Consider the following 14,746-nt stretch of genomic DNA (forward strand, 5'->3'; position numbering starts at 1 on the left):
ATGAAAATACAGTGTACTCATATATGAAAATCTCCAAAATTTAAAAATGTAAATTAAAAAAGACCTAGAATGCTGATTTGTAAAAAATACAAGTTTCTGGACTTCACTTTGACCACTGAATCAAAATGTCTTAATATAGATTGGTATCTTCAAACAAACTCCCCCTCTCTTTCCCCTGGTTTTGCCAGGTGACTAAGGAACTGAGTCCTAGGATTTTGTAAAAATAAATCTCTCTGTGTTGTCCCCTTGGCCCCTATGTTTTCACAGCAACAACTTGCAAGACATCTGATTTATAAACTCGTCCTCAATGTCACATGTTTTTTTACTGATATCAAAAGTCTCAGAGGGAAAAGTGATGCCCATGTGAGGACTGCAGTTGTGATCACCATTGCCCAGCTGAATGGCAGGCAGGAATGGGGATGCCTGCCGTTGCAACACTCCTGAAGCAGGGCAGGGTCCCCAGGGCCAGCTGTCTACCTGTATTAGCTGAATCAGTCTGTAAATTCTGGGTTCCATGAGAGACACTTCCTCAATATACCATGTAGAGAGGGATCCAGAAATTTACCTTTGTCAACCTCTGGCCTATATACACACACACACACACACACACACACACACACACACACACACACACACACACACCTACATCACATACAAGTACGCACGGGAAAATAAGTCTGCATGTAGGGGTTGTTGAGAGTTCCTTGATGCTCAGCCAGGATGCTGCTCAGTTCAAATTCAAACAACGTTTCCCTCAGAGGCTGTAACTTGGACACACAGAGACATCCAGAGGCTGTGGCAGCCTTACTATGATTCTCTGTGTCTTCTACCTGCCTCTCTGTGGAACTTTTCACATCAAATGCCAGCTTCTGTACTTGTTTAATAAGTTCATGATCAGCTAATTGTTCTATTTTTGTTGTTGTTGTTTGTTTTTTTTTTGTTGTTGTTGTTCGTTTGTTTGAGACAGGGTCTCCCTTTAGCCCCAGCTAGCCTGAAACTTACTATGTAGACCAAACTGGTCTCGGATCTCACGGAGATCCACCTACCTCTGCCTCCTGAGTGCTGCAATTATAGGCGTGAGCCACTACACCTGGCAATTGTCCTAGTCCAACAAAGCCCAGGGGCACATACTTCTTTTAGCTCTGATAGCCTTTGCAAGTTTTGGGGGTTTTGTTTGTTTGTTTAGATCACTACTATTTTATTTATTCTAAAAAATTATCTACTACTTTTATTAGTTTTTATGTGTATGAGTATTCCCTATATGGATGTAAGTGCACCCATGTCCTGCAATGCCTGTGAAGGTCAGAAGTGGGCATCGGACCCCCTAAAACTGGAGTTACAGACAAGTGTTAGCCACCATGTGGGTGCTGGGAATCAAACCCCAGTCCTCTGAAAGAACAGTTGGTTCTCAACCACTGAGCCATCTCTCTAGCCCTACTATTGGGGGATTTTTCTCCTTCAACCCCTAGAAGTTCCTTTAAAACATTTTGTCTACTCTAATTTTCAGTGGTAACATAGCTGGCCTTCAACGTGCTTTCTGTTTTTTTTTTTTTATTTTATAAATATTTTGGAGGACAGGAGAGATGGCTCAGTGGTTAAGAGCACTGGCTGCCCTCTTCTGATCTCCACTGGCACTGCATGACACAGCACACATACATGCAGGCAATACACTCATATACATAAAAATAATAAATGAAATATAAAAATATGTATATATTTTGAGAATTTCATACAATGTGTTTTATAGTATGTATTTTTATTAAATTTTCATGCATTTCATACAATACACCCCATCCTTATCTGCACTCCCCCTATAGCCCCTCCACACGCATTCTGCCGTATATGCTAAAGCCTATCAAGTCAAATTTCTGTCCTCAGATGTCTTTTTGTGTGAGTTCATCCACTAGAGCCTGGTCAACCGATCTAGCAAATTTAGGGTTGAGGATGGCAGTGCACAGTTCCAAATGAAGTTAGTGTCTCAGGTGTATCTTCAGAGCTCTGTGCCGTGAGAGCTTCTCTTCCCTCTCAGCTATGTGATTATTCTATTCCTCCACTCCATTCTCAGCTATGTGATTATTCTATTCCTCCACTCCATTCTCAGCTATGTGATTATTCTATTCCTCCACTCCATTCTCAGCTATGTGATTATTCTATTCCTCCACTCCATTCTCAGCTATGTGATTATTCTATTCCTCCACTCCATTCTCAGCTATGTGATTATTCTATTCCTCCACTCCATTCTCAGCTATGTGATTATTCTATTCCTCCACTCCATTCTCAGCTATGTGATTATTCTATTCCTCCACTCCATTCTCAGCTATGTGATTATTCTATTCCTCCACTCCATTCTCAGCTATGTGATTATTCTATTCCTCCACTCCATTCTCAGCTATGTGATTATTCTATTCCTCCACTCCATTCTCAGCTATGTGATTATTCTATTCCTCCACTCCATTCTCAGCTATGTGATTATTCTATTCCTCCACTCCATTCTCAGCTATGTGATTATTCTATTCCTCCACTCCATTCTCAGCTATGTGATTATTCTATTCCTCCACTCCATTCTCAGCTATGTGATTATTCTATTCCTCCACTCCATTCTCAGCTATGTGATTATTCTATTCCTCCACTCCATTCTCAGCTATGTGATTATTCTATTCCTCCACTCCATTCTCAGCTATGTGATTATTCTATTCCTCCACTCCATTCTCAGCTATGTGATTATTCTATTCCTCCACTCCATTCTCAGCTATGTGATTATTCTATTCCTCCACTCCATTCTCAGCTATGTGAAGCTATGTGATTATTCTATTCTTCCACTCCATTCTCAGTTATGTGATTATTCTATTCTTCCACTCCATTCTTAGCTATGTGATTGTTGTTGCTCTTATGAATGGTGTTCTTTCCCAACATAATTCTTATTTTTCTATTTTGAGTTATGAAGAAATACTAACTTCTGAATTTTATATTTAACCTGCTAAATTATTGATCCTGTCGTTTCAAATTTTTCACTGATTGCCTTTAATTTGAAAATATACTCTAAGATAATATATAAAAGGGGCTTTTCATCCCTTCATTTTAACTTTTATGCTTTGGTAATTGATCTTTTCTGCAGGACTGGCTAGTGCCTCCACACTATAATGCTAAGGAAGCTATAGCTATTTTGCCTTTTCACAGTTTTACTAGAATAAGAAAGATGCTTTCTTCTTAATTAAGATGCTGATGTTGATTATTCTTTATGCTTCTGAGATAAATCCTACTTAATCATGGTGCATCTTTTAAAATGTGTTGTTGATTTAGTTTACTAATGGTTTATTTATAGCTTTACATCAATATCTGTAAGTGAGATTAGTCTGTGATTTACCCAAATGTGTTTGTAATTGTTGCAATAATTGCCAGGTTTGGGATCAATGTTATATACCCATCAAGAAATTAATTTGAAATTCTCCTTGTTTTAAAGCCCCAGAACAGTTTAAATAACAATAGCATCATTTGCTCTTGAAGGTTTAAAACATTCTCCATGAAACAACTAAATCGTGACTGCATTAGCAGTCTGACCCAACTGTGAACCCTACAAACTACAATACTAACCTGTCAGGCAAGATGTACCCACTGCTGCAATAAAGGCATGGCATGATTGTTATGGGGACTGCCAACCACTCTCTGATTAGATTTGATACCTACTCCACAGGGGGGAATTCATGCCTAGTACCGTAAATCTGGTTTAGAGCTAGGAGGCTCATAGGCCCTAGGGAGGATTGTAGAACTGATGTTTAGCTAAACTGTCATGGTGTCAAAAATGCCTTCTAAATATTTATGCATATACCCACAGACAAATGCTACTCTCAGCCTTAGTCAGAGAAATTTCTTGTGCTGCATAGCTTTAGCTGTCAACTTGACACATGTGGGTGGAGGGAACCTCAACTGAGGAATTTTCTGCATTGGATTGCCCCATAGCAATGTCTGGGGGGTGTTTTCTTGACTGTTGATGTGGGAGGACCCTGCCCACTGTGGGCAGTACCACCCCTGGGCAGGTGGTCCTGTATCATATAAGAAAGCAGGTTGAGCACAGGCTAGGGGAGCAAGCCAGTAAGCACCATTCCTCCATTGTCTATGCTCCAGGTTCCTGCCCTGCCTGCCTTGGCTACTATTAGTGATGAACTGTGCTGTAAGCCAAATAAATCCTTTGCTCCTCAAGTTGGTTTTTGTTGTGTGTTTTTTTTCCAGCAATAGAAAGTAACTAGAATATTTCTCTTTGCACTAAACAGTGATGAATACAAAAACTCTTGGCTGCGTTAGGTGCTGAGAATAAAGGAAGGTTCAGTCCTTGGCCCTAAACAAGATATTTATATCCCGCACCACACGTACTCTAGGTCTCCTAGAACATTGTTGAAGAGGGGACTGAAAGAATATAAGAGCCAGAAGGTAGAGAGAGGGGCTGTGAAATACTACATTCTGGACATGACTCAGCCGTTCAACTACAAACTCACAGCAAATGTCATTGCCTGCACTGGACCTGCACAAGACTAGGTCTACTAATAGTCAGCCATAGATGAGGATGGGAGGATGGGGCTCTTCCTGCCCTGAAAGACTGGCTGCTTATGGATTCTGGAAGAAGGGTCATTGTCCTCAGTTGTGTAGGCACCAGATGATTCCACTTGATAATTCCAAACCCTGGTCACACAGTCAGTCCTGGTTAAACTCAGTGGGCCACAGAACAAAACAGACATGAACATGAAAGACCTGAGGGGAAGATGTGGGATTAACAAGGGAGAGAGGGAGCTAAGTGTCTGGGAAAAGGACAATCGAATGCATCATACATATCTACAAAACTATCAAGGAACGCATTTAATTAATATATATTTAAATATGGTATATCATAAAATTAATGTGTAAGAATGAGGAAATAACAATAAGAAAGTTTTGAAAAGAAAACATTCATTATTAAATAGTTATGGTTTAAATCTAAAATGTCTTCATAGGCTGATATTTTGAGCACTGGCAGCTGTGGCGCCTCCAGGAGGTAGAGCCTGGCTGGGAGAAATAGGTCACCAGGGTCAGGCCTTCAAAGGGTAAGCCCACAGCTGATTATGATCAGAGGCTCTCTTCTTCCTAATCTGCTATGATGGGAACAGCCTCAGCTGCATCGCCCCACTGCCCTTCTTCAGTGTAATGAAGAATTGAAATCTCTGTGAAGCCATGAGCCAAAAACCATTAGTCTTTCCTTCCCGAAGGCAGTTCTGCCAGGTATTTTGGTCACAGTTACAAAAAGTAAATTAATACAAGTGTTTACTAACAATTGACCCATTATGAAATATGGATTAGAGAAGAAAGGAAGGAGTCACTTGTCCTGATAAAACAATGATATGTAAGGGTGAGGGAAGCAACATAACTTATGCCACAAAAATGGCAACCCAAGAAGATTAGTTGAGCAAAAGAAGACACGAGGCAAGAAAGAACACATTGAACCAAAGATGACTTTGAAGACTGAGGTCTGTGCTTGTAATGTTGTTAAATTTGAAACCCTGTGAATGAACAGAGTGGTTTGGAAGGGAGGGCGTGTAGATGAGGAACTCATTCCATCATTTGATAGTTTCAGGAGTCAGCTGCAGCTGCTGATCTGATTGGAAATAGCTCTGATTTTTAGCTGTGCTTGAAAAAATACATTGCTCTTTTTATGTTAAGGAAAGGGCTAAGATAATTGTGAATCCCTTCTGAGAATCTCCAGACTGATCAATGTGCAAAATGCAAAGTGCATGACTCGGGGATCGTTGGAAAAAGGGACTCAAATTCCAAGAACAAGATAGGATGTTGTTTCTGTGGTTTAATGCAGTGTAATGGGGCAAGCAGTTTTCTGATGGATCAAGGAAATGTTACTTACACTGAATTATCAAAATAAAAAAAAAATGTATCCAAACACATAAGAAGGCTTATAGTAAAAGTTGGTCTGGAAAATGCTGTACTAAATAAACACAAGAGGGAAGGTAAAAAGAATCATTATAGTAGATGAATTATTTATTTAGTAGTTTACAAGGCTGACTATGGCCAGCTACTTGAAAACAATTTGTCAGTTTTTGAAAGAGAATAAAAGCATTTGATACTGAAACCATAGAGGGCTTTCCTCTGGTAAAAGCCACCGTGTACTTGGCAGTGCGTAGGAACCTAGACATTGCAGTTAGACTCCTGAGTCTGGCATTTGAAAGCACAGCTTAATAGTGAATATGGTTCTTTATAATTATTAATATTCCTGTTGCTAACATGATATGACTTGAGAATTGGGGCAAGACAGAAAACGAACATAGAGAATATCTTTGATAAGAAAAAGGAAGCATAAAAAATGAAGCCACTCATGATTAATACACCAGTCTCGTTCTTGTGGAGAGAATCCAGCTTTTTTTCTTCTGTTTCCTGCCAAGTCTAACACAACACTGAATTTGAATGAGTGTTCATTAAATTGCACTGAAATGGCATTATCCTGGAATAAAGGCAGTCCTACATCTAAGGTAAAGTATTATTGCTCGAAAACAAAGCAGAAAAATACAATGTCTCATAAAAATGTTTAAATTCTGAAAATTTCCCATGCTTTTAGGAGCATGAAGTAGAATTCACAAACCTGATTTGCCAAACACATGTTTTTTGAGAGACAGGAACTGTTACCATAAGAAAACATACATTTAGTCAACAACAATAAAGGGAGAGTGACAGAGAGCCAGAATGGTGTATACGTTCTGTGCAAAGAAATCTCAGTGTGGCAAAGATTAGCACTAAGAAAGTGTCGATAAATCCCTGATTTCTCTCATGTAAAACTGGATCAAGTTGAGCACAGTAGGCAAGTAAGTTATTTTCATATCAAAAGCATGAGTAGAAATTACAGATGCATGGCCTCCAGGAGCGTGAAGATGCCAAAGCTGGAACAGCTCTGGAGAGGGTTTTCCACGGCTCACTGCTTATTTCATGCAGTATTCCTCCACAGTGAGGTCTCCCAGTGGTCAGAAATGCTTGAGTCAATGTTCACAGCAAAAGCTCCAGCTCATGTTTTTTACCATTCACTCAGAAGGCTTAGGAGAAAATTTCAACAACAAAAGACCTAACAGAAAACTCCACTTGCATTTCCGAATCAGTTGCTAGCTTATTAGACAGCGTACATGCGACAATGCTGGAATCTTTCCTTGCAGTATCACTGTTCGGATACTGAGTTTTTACATTGCTAAATGTATTTGCCCAGGAAGGTTTTAGTACCAACAAACTATACCATGAAATCAAACAAGAACTATCAAAATCAACATATTATAGCAAGAATACTATCATAGAATATTCTTTAAAATGTGCTCATCAGTTGCCTACTATATATCATAAATGGATGTTCAACTATTCCTTGACATACCTGATATTAAGATTTAGTGATTTTATAAAAATATTTTTGTTGATTTTTTTTTTGACAGGGTCTCCCTAGTCATAGCCCACCTGGAAGCTATGATGTGAACCAGGGTGGCCTTGATCTTGCAGAGATCCACCTGCCTCTGCCACTCAAGGGCTGGAATTAAAGGTGCACACCTGGCATGATATTTTAATGATAAAAAATGAAGCCGCTCATGATTAATATTAAATATATAAATGGAGATAAGAGGTCATTTTTGTTTGTTCTCTGTTCTATTGGTGAGAAAATTGAATTGAGGAATTAAGGAAAAGTGCCCCAAATCACAGAACAGTACACATCAAGAAATGTTAGTTTCTATTTTTGCATCATCAGTTACAAATGGTACTAAGATATTTATAAGGCACTAAAGTGTATCTAAGCAATACATTTTCATATCAACCTATTGTAGAAAATAGTGGAAGAAGTTAAATGTACCAGTTGGCTTTATTTAGTTCTGAATACTTTATAAAATGACTCAATTCAACAAAGCTCTAACAACTGATTTCCATCAGATAGAATATGTAAGGAAAGTTAATAGGGTGTTTCACTTAAAAAACGGTATGCATTATCTTATTTAAAAGTTTGTTGATAAAAATCTGATTTTTTTCTTTCATCAGGCTTTGAGACAGGTGAAAATTCCCCTGGGAAATTTCCTCTGTTTTCTCAAGGCTGAAGAATGTGGTTTTCATATATAGATTGATAATCCTAGAGTTCTATCCTCAAAGAAATGTTTAATAACCTGATAGATTACCGCACAGAGAAAATGATTTCCATGAAGTGTTATCTTTTACTTGTTCTCAGCACACCAGAAGGGGTCTCATATATTTGTAGTGTCCCTTCCTCAGTGTGGCTTTCATTACTGAGCTTATCAGGAAGAAGAATGATGCTTTGATTAAAAAAGGAACATCATCACTGCTGTAGTCGGAGCTCACCAAGGGCAGGTTTGCACATCTTTCTTTCCCTTACTTGCCCATAAATGTGACAGAAAGCAATGGTAAAATACATCAGACTATGACAATTGTGCAAAGGCTGCTATATGTCTTCAGTTCCTCAGGAAACATGCACAAAACATTTCTAAACATTGCCACACATATACTCATTAGTGTTTGGTTTTCTTCTTTCTAAAAATAGAAAATATGCTAAAGGAGACAAGGTCTACCAGCCTTTAGCCCATCAGCCGGGAGTTGCTAACTCATTAGCATGAATCTAAGCTTTAAGTAGAAGGCTAATGTGAACCTTAACGTTCTTCATCTTCGCTTGCTGACTTTCCATCCTCAGGATGCCTGCTCTGGCTCTGTCTAGTCCTGCTTTACCTGATTTACTGCAACGGTCTTCTGTGTGATTTACCTGCTTCTGTGTCTTGCCTCTGAAATGTGTCCTTCATGTTTTCAAGAATGTTTCAGGTATGCATTTAGCTGTCCCTACACCTTGTGAGTGGTTGGCATTGTTCCTGATTACTTACTTTTGCGTAGCTGTGACCAAAATTCTTGAGAGAACTAAAAGGAGATAGCTCCCGGTCTCAGAGATTTCTGTCAGTGCATGAGTAGTCCTCCACTCCACTTTCTAGCTTCAGTGGTGAAGCAGGCATCACAGCAGCAAGAGTGTGTGGAGGAGGCTATTTACCTCATGGCTAACAGGAAGTAGACAGTGAGGAGGGAAACAAAGACCAGGGAGAAACTTCCAAGGCCTGCTCCTGTGATCTGCTTCCTCCAGCTGGGCCCAGCATTTAAAAATTTCTGCCACCATTCAAATTAGTACCCTCTGCTTAGAAACAAGAGTTTAACACATGAGCCTGGAGGGGGACTTGAGACATTCTTATTCTGCTCATCTCCCCCAACCTCATTCAAAGAAAGATCCCCCCTACCCCCCACCCCCATACCCCACCACTCCCCTTTGGCTCTAGGCTTTATAATGCTTCTTGTCCATGCTTGTGATTTGGTGAGATCCCTACAATTCTAAAACTTGGTGAGTTTTCTGTTCGTTCAATTTTTGTTAGGAAGGAAGTTTCACATAAATTTATATGGTAACATAACTTGGATTTCTCTTTTCTTTTTCCTTTGATTATATTTTTCCCACATTATTCCAATGAGATAATTTCTACTATTTTATATATTTTAAAATATTTTAAGGTTCAAAAAGCTAATTTGACTATTTACAAGGTATAGCAGGTGAATCTTTGAATATGGAAATATTCTGAGTAACATTCCCTGAACTGACTCAGCTCCTCCTTTAATGTTATCATGAGTATAAAGGACTGTGATTAACTTCTGTGCGTGGAGTTCTAAGTGCGACCTTAAGGACAGTGTACAAGCAGAGTTGGTCATTGGCATGCTGTATGTGGCATATATATGGAAATAATATCTGTGATAATGATGGGGAAACACCAAGAACAAAGGGATGCTATAGACCCATTAATATAGTTGGCTACAGTTTTAGATTTTAAAAGGTTCAGTAAACTGGATTTCAGAAAGTTTTCCCATCCCTTTCAATTTTATCTCACCAAAGTAAAATTTTGGAAGTCTTCGAGTCACATTCACTCAACATTGACATTCACTCAATAGAATTAGTTAAAATATTTACTGTGCTCCAACACAAACACCAAGCTAGGTAATATCTGTACACATTCCTTTAGCTAACTCTTGAGACAGATAGTGCATTTTTTTCAAATTTTAGGCCAGTAAAAAGTGAATGCATTGTCTATTACAATGTAACCTACCCATCTGGACAACTTGAACATCATATATCAGCATAATCATCATATATCAGCAGTAAAAATCATGAGCATTCATTTAAGAATAGTATTTATAAATGTCCTCACACCAAAATAAACCGGATTTTTCAACAAAATAAGGCACCATTTTTCCCCAAAATTTAGGCCAGAACTAAGATACAGGATTGTGGAGATGTACTGTTTAATACAAAAAAATTAAACCTGATGTGTGCTCTTAAAGAACTCACAAAATGTTACAACATACCTAGTTCACATTAGTAGGGCTATATTGGTGTTACACTGGTGAATTATTTTTCCATCATTGATTAAATGACCATAGTCTAAAGCCTTCTACAGACTTGCCTTCCCAACTAACTCATCCTGCCTTCCCAACCAATTCATCCTGGAACCCTGGTACCCTGTGCTCATTCCACAACTACCAAACAAGGAAGAAATGTCTAGCTCCACAGCTTACCCCTTGGTAATGGTTGGTGTCTAGGCTAAGCCTGTATCCATATTACTTCTCAGATCACAAGGTAATGGGCTATGAATAGAGTTCATTGGTAGAGCACTTGCCTAGAGCATGTATTAGACCCTAAGCTCAATTCACAGCACTGCAATCTCAATCAATCAATCAATCAATCAGTCAATCAGCCAGTCAGTCAGTCAGTCAGTCAGTCAATCAATCAATCAATCAATCAATCAGTCAGTCAAATCAATCAATCACAAGGTAGACCCCTTCCATCCAATAAATCCATAGAATTTTGACAGGATGAGGCAAAGTTGGGAACTAAGAAGGGTCACATTCTTCTTCTTCTACCTTTTCAGATCAGAGGTTTCAATAAGCAGAAACCAATGGAAGTATCTGTTACTCATGTGGTTACTGTCCACTTCTCATCAAACAATCAGGCCCATGGTGCCTAGGGAAGGATGAGGCCAGGAATGGACCTCTTCCATGATTTCTTATCATGGCTTTCCAGTGGCATTTATTATATCACCTAAGGTATGGGATATTCTGTGTCCTTCATAATTTGTTTCTAATGAAGTTCTTTACCAACACAGCATCATGTGTAGAGAGGGCGACTTGATGAAGGGCCTGTCTGTTGTTGAGAGAAATGATTGCTCTATCCAAATTCCACCTTTATCAAACTTAATTTGTATTTTTCATCTAGAAAATGAACATAATAGTTCTCATTTGATCACAGAATGTTTGTAAAATTTAGATAGCGTGTGTTGCTGAATCAATACACAAGATCACTGCTAGCTTTTGCTTTGATTGAAAATGACACTCCATGATTTCACTTTATTTTTCTCTCAATTTGATTAGGACTGATAACTGTGTTCAGGGTGCTTTGAACTGCTTCCATCCTCAGCCTGACAAGAAGTCAGGTCAATAACTTGAGTGTATGATAATTAACATATTCCCCCTTTCAAGTGCTAACCCTTATTTAAGTTTTGAGCAACATTGAATTTAAGATTTTAATTCATAAATAAAATTGCATTGAGGTATTATGTACAAAATGATGTTTTGAAATATGTATACATTGTAGAATGGCTAAATAAAACTAATTGACATACTCCTTAATCATAATTTTCATTCAACAATCCCGTTTTCTAATTAAGCACTAAAAGCAATGCAGGACATTGATTGAAAGCCTGAGTTCTGAAATATGCCTTCCTTAATTTGTTATTTTATTTAGTGCAAAAAGTTTCACTGATGTAAAATTTACACAGTAGACAACACTTATTTAAAGTGGCTTTCAGCATAATCAAGTTCAGAATATTTCTCAATTTTTAACAGACTTACTGAGATACCATTGATCGGTAACATTGTTATTTATTCAATGTGTTCTCTTTAATGCTTTGACATAATATACATTCTGAAATAATCATTAAAGTTCAGCCAATTAACCTTCTTATCACCTCTACATAGTCACCATTTGTGCATATTTGGAGAAAAGATTTGACTTACCATCTTCTTTCAGGGAAAATTTCAGTACAGCAATGTTTTAAGCTGTCAATGCCATTCTGTGCATTAACTCTCTAGGGCAGACTCATCTTGCATAACTGAAAACGTAGCCGCCTCTGATCAGCTTCACCCCACACCTCTCCTTCTTCAGGATCTGGCCCTCACCCATTCCCCCTGCCTTTCTGCTTCTATGAATTTAATTGTTTCTGATTCATTCTCTCTCTCTCTCTCTCTCTCTCTCTCAGAGAGAAATCACTTAGTTTTACAATTTCCTTTTTGTTTCATTTAGCAAAATGCCTTCCAATTCCATCGATGTTATCAAAAAAGGCAGACTATTTCTTCTTTTTGAATGTTGAGCAATGTTTCTGTGTTTCTAAAACTTTTTAATATGCATTCAATCATTGAAGAACATTCAAGTCATTTCTGTACCTTAGCTATTATTATTGTGAAAAATATTATTATTATTATTGTGAATAATGCTGCAATTGAGCTTGAGAGTACACATATTCCTTCAATATCCTGTTTTCAGTTCCTTTAGATGCATCCCCAGTAGTGAGACATCTGGATTATATTCATATATTTATTCTTTTTAATATTTTGCACAACATCCATACTGTTTTTTAGTTTAAATATAGCAACTATGTTAGCAAAAAACCTGCACACTAGTTCTCTTTTCTTCATATCTTTGCCAATATCTTGTCTCTTGTACTTTAAATAATGGCCATTCTAAAGTTATGAGGTGATGTCTCATTCTGGTTTGAATTTGCATTTTCTTGATCATTAGAGCAGTGAGAATATTTTGTAAGTCTGTTGACCATAAGAATGCCTTCTTTTGAGAAGTGTCTGTGTCCTTTGCCTATTGCACTTTCATTGTGCCCATTTGTGTACATTCCTATGTGTGTGGATGTTAACTCCCTGTCAGACCCCTGGTTCAGAGCTGCTTCTCATTCTGTGTGCTGCCTTTCATCACTCCCTTTGCTGTGCAGTTTTCTAGTACGACATTACCCCATTTCTCTATTTTTGCTTCTGTTGCCTGTGCTTTGAGCATTAAGTTTAGGAAGTCATTGCCAAGGTTAATGTCAACGTTGTTTTTTCCCACTTTCTTCCTGAAGTTCTATAATTACACAAATTAATATTAAAAACTTTCCTCCATTTTTTTCAGTTTAATCCTGTAAGAGTTCAACTGCATCCTGCATATTCAGTTGTCATGATGCCTTTATTGAAGACATGGTGCTTTTGCTGTTTGTTCTTAGTTATGGAGGCATGGGCATATTCCTCAGCACCCTAATCTGCTCACTAGTCTATACGTCTTGTTTTGTGCCAGTACCCTGTTGTCTTGATTACTGTAGCTATGGAGTAGGTTTGGGGAGCAAGTAGCTTTTTAGGAATGTTGGCTCATAGCTCCTTCTTTGCATTTTTTTTTCCTTTTATTGGCTTTGGAATCAAGGTGGCTTTGGCTACATAAACTGAATTTATATAGTTAAAGAAGGGCTTGTGCTCATTCTACAGCTCTAACATCCTCATGAAGCCATCCAGTCCTGCGCTTTTCTTTCATTTTTTAAAAAAAGGTTTTATTTTTAATTTTAATTGTGTGTGTGTGTGTGTCTATGTGTGTATTTGTGTGTGTGAGTGAAGGTGCCCATGTATGCCAGAAGAGGCTGTGAGATTCTCCGGAGCTGGAGTTACAGGTGATTATGAGAATCCAATATTGGAACTGAGAAGCAAACTTAGGAATTGCAAGAACAGCACATGCTCTTAACGTCTGAGCCATCTCTCCAGGCCACAAGGGCTTTTCCTCATTATAGGTTCTTAATAACAGATTTCATCTCCTTGCTTGTGACTGACTTAGTTACACTTCCTATTTCCTCTTGATTCTATCTTCACATGTTAAGTATTTCTAATAATGCCTTCAGTTCTTCATGTTATTCAATTTGTCGATATGTACTCATTCATAATAGTTCCTTATGGCCCTTTTTGATTTCTGTGTCATCCATTGTCTACTCTTAAACTTTTTGTGTATGTATATGTGGGGGTGGAGGGGTGTGAGTGTGTGTGCATGTATTCTTGTGAATGTATGTTCAAATGTGTGCATATGTGTAGAGATGTGGTCCATAGTGAGGCACTACTGAGACATAGTTGAAATTTGGGCAGAGAACCCTATTGGGAGGTTCTTGTCATTGGTGAGTCTGTTCTCAGAGAGGACTAGGCAACTATGTTCCATCCACTGTTTCTATTTGCCTTCTGCTTGTGATATAAGTCACCTGCTCCACCAAGACGTTTTTCCATGGTGAATTACCTTCACCAGAGGCCCAAAGCAATGGGGCATTCCGTCTCAGACTCTAGAACCACAAGCCAAAGTAAAGCCTGTCTCTTTAAATTAATTATCTCAGACATTTCACTACAGTGACAGAAAATTGACAAACGCAGGAGGGAACATGACATTTAACATGGGTTAATGGAACACTTCTCATTGCAGAATGAGTTCCTGCTTTACTGTTCATCTGTAAAGATACTTAAATGTGCTAAGACCAGGTCTCATTTCTTCTTACAGTGAATGAATTTAGGATATCTCTCTAATTAATTCTTGATGCCAGTAAAGGGTCTGAAAGTGGTGATAGGCAAAGGCCTGCACAATTAAAATCAGTGTGTA

This window comes from Nannospalax galili, unplaced genomic scaffold, assembly GCF_000622305.1.
Source record: "Nannospalax galili isolate Female #2095 unplaced genomic scaffold, S.galili_v1.0 scaffold397, whole genome shotgun sequence".
Lineage (NCBI taxonomy): Eukaryota > Metazoa > Chordata > Mammalia > Rodentia > Spalacidae > Nannospalax > Nannospalax galili.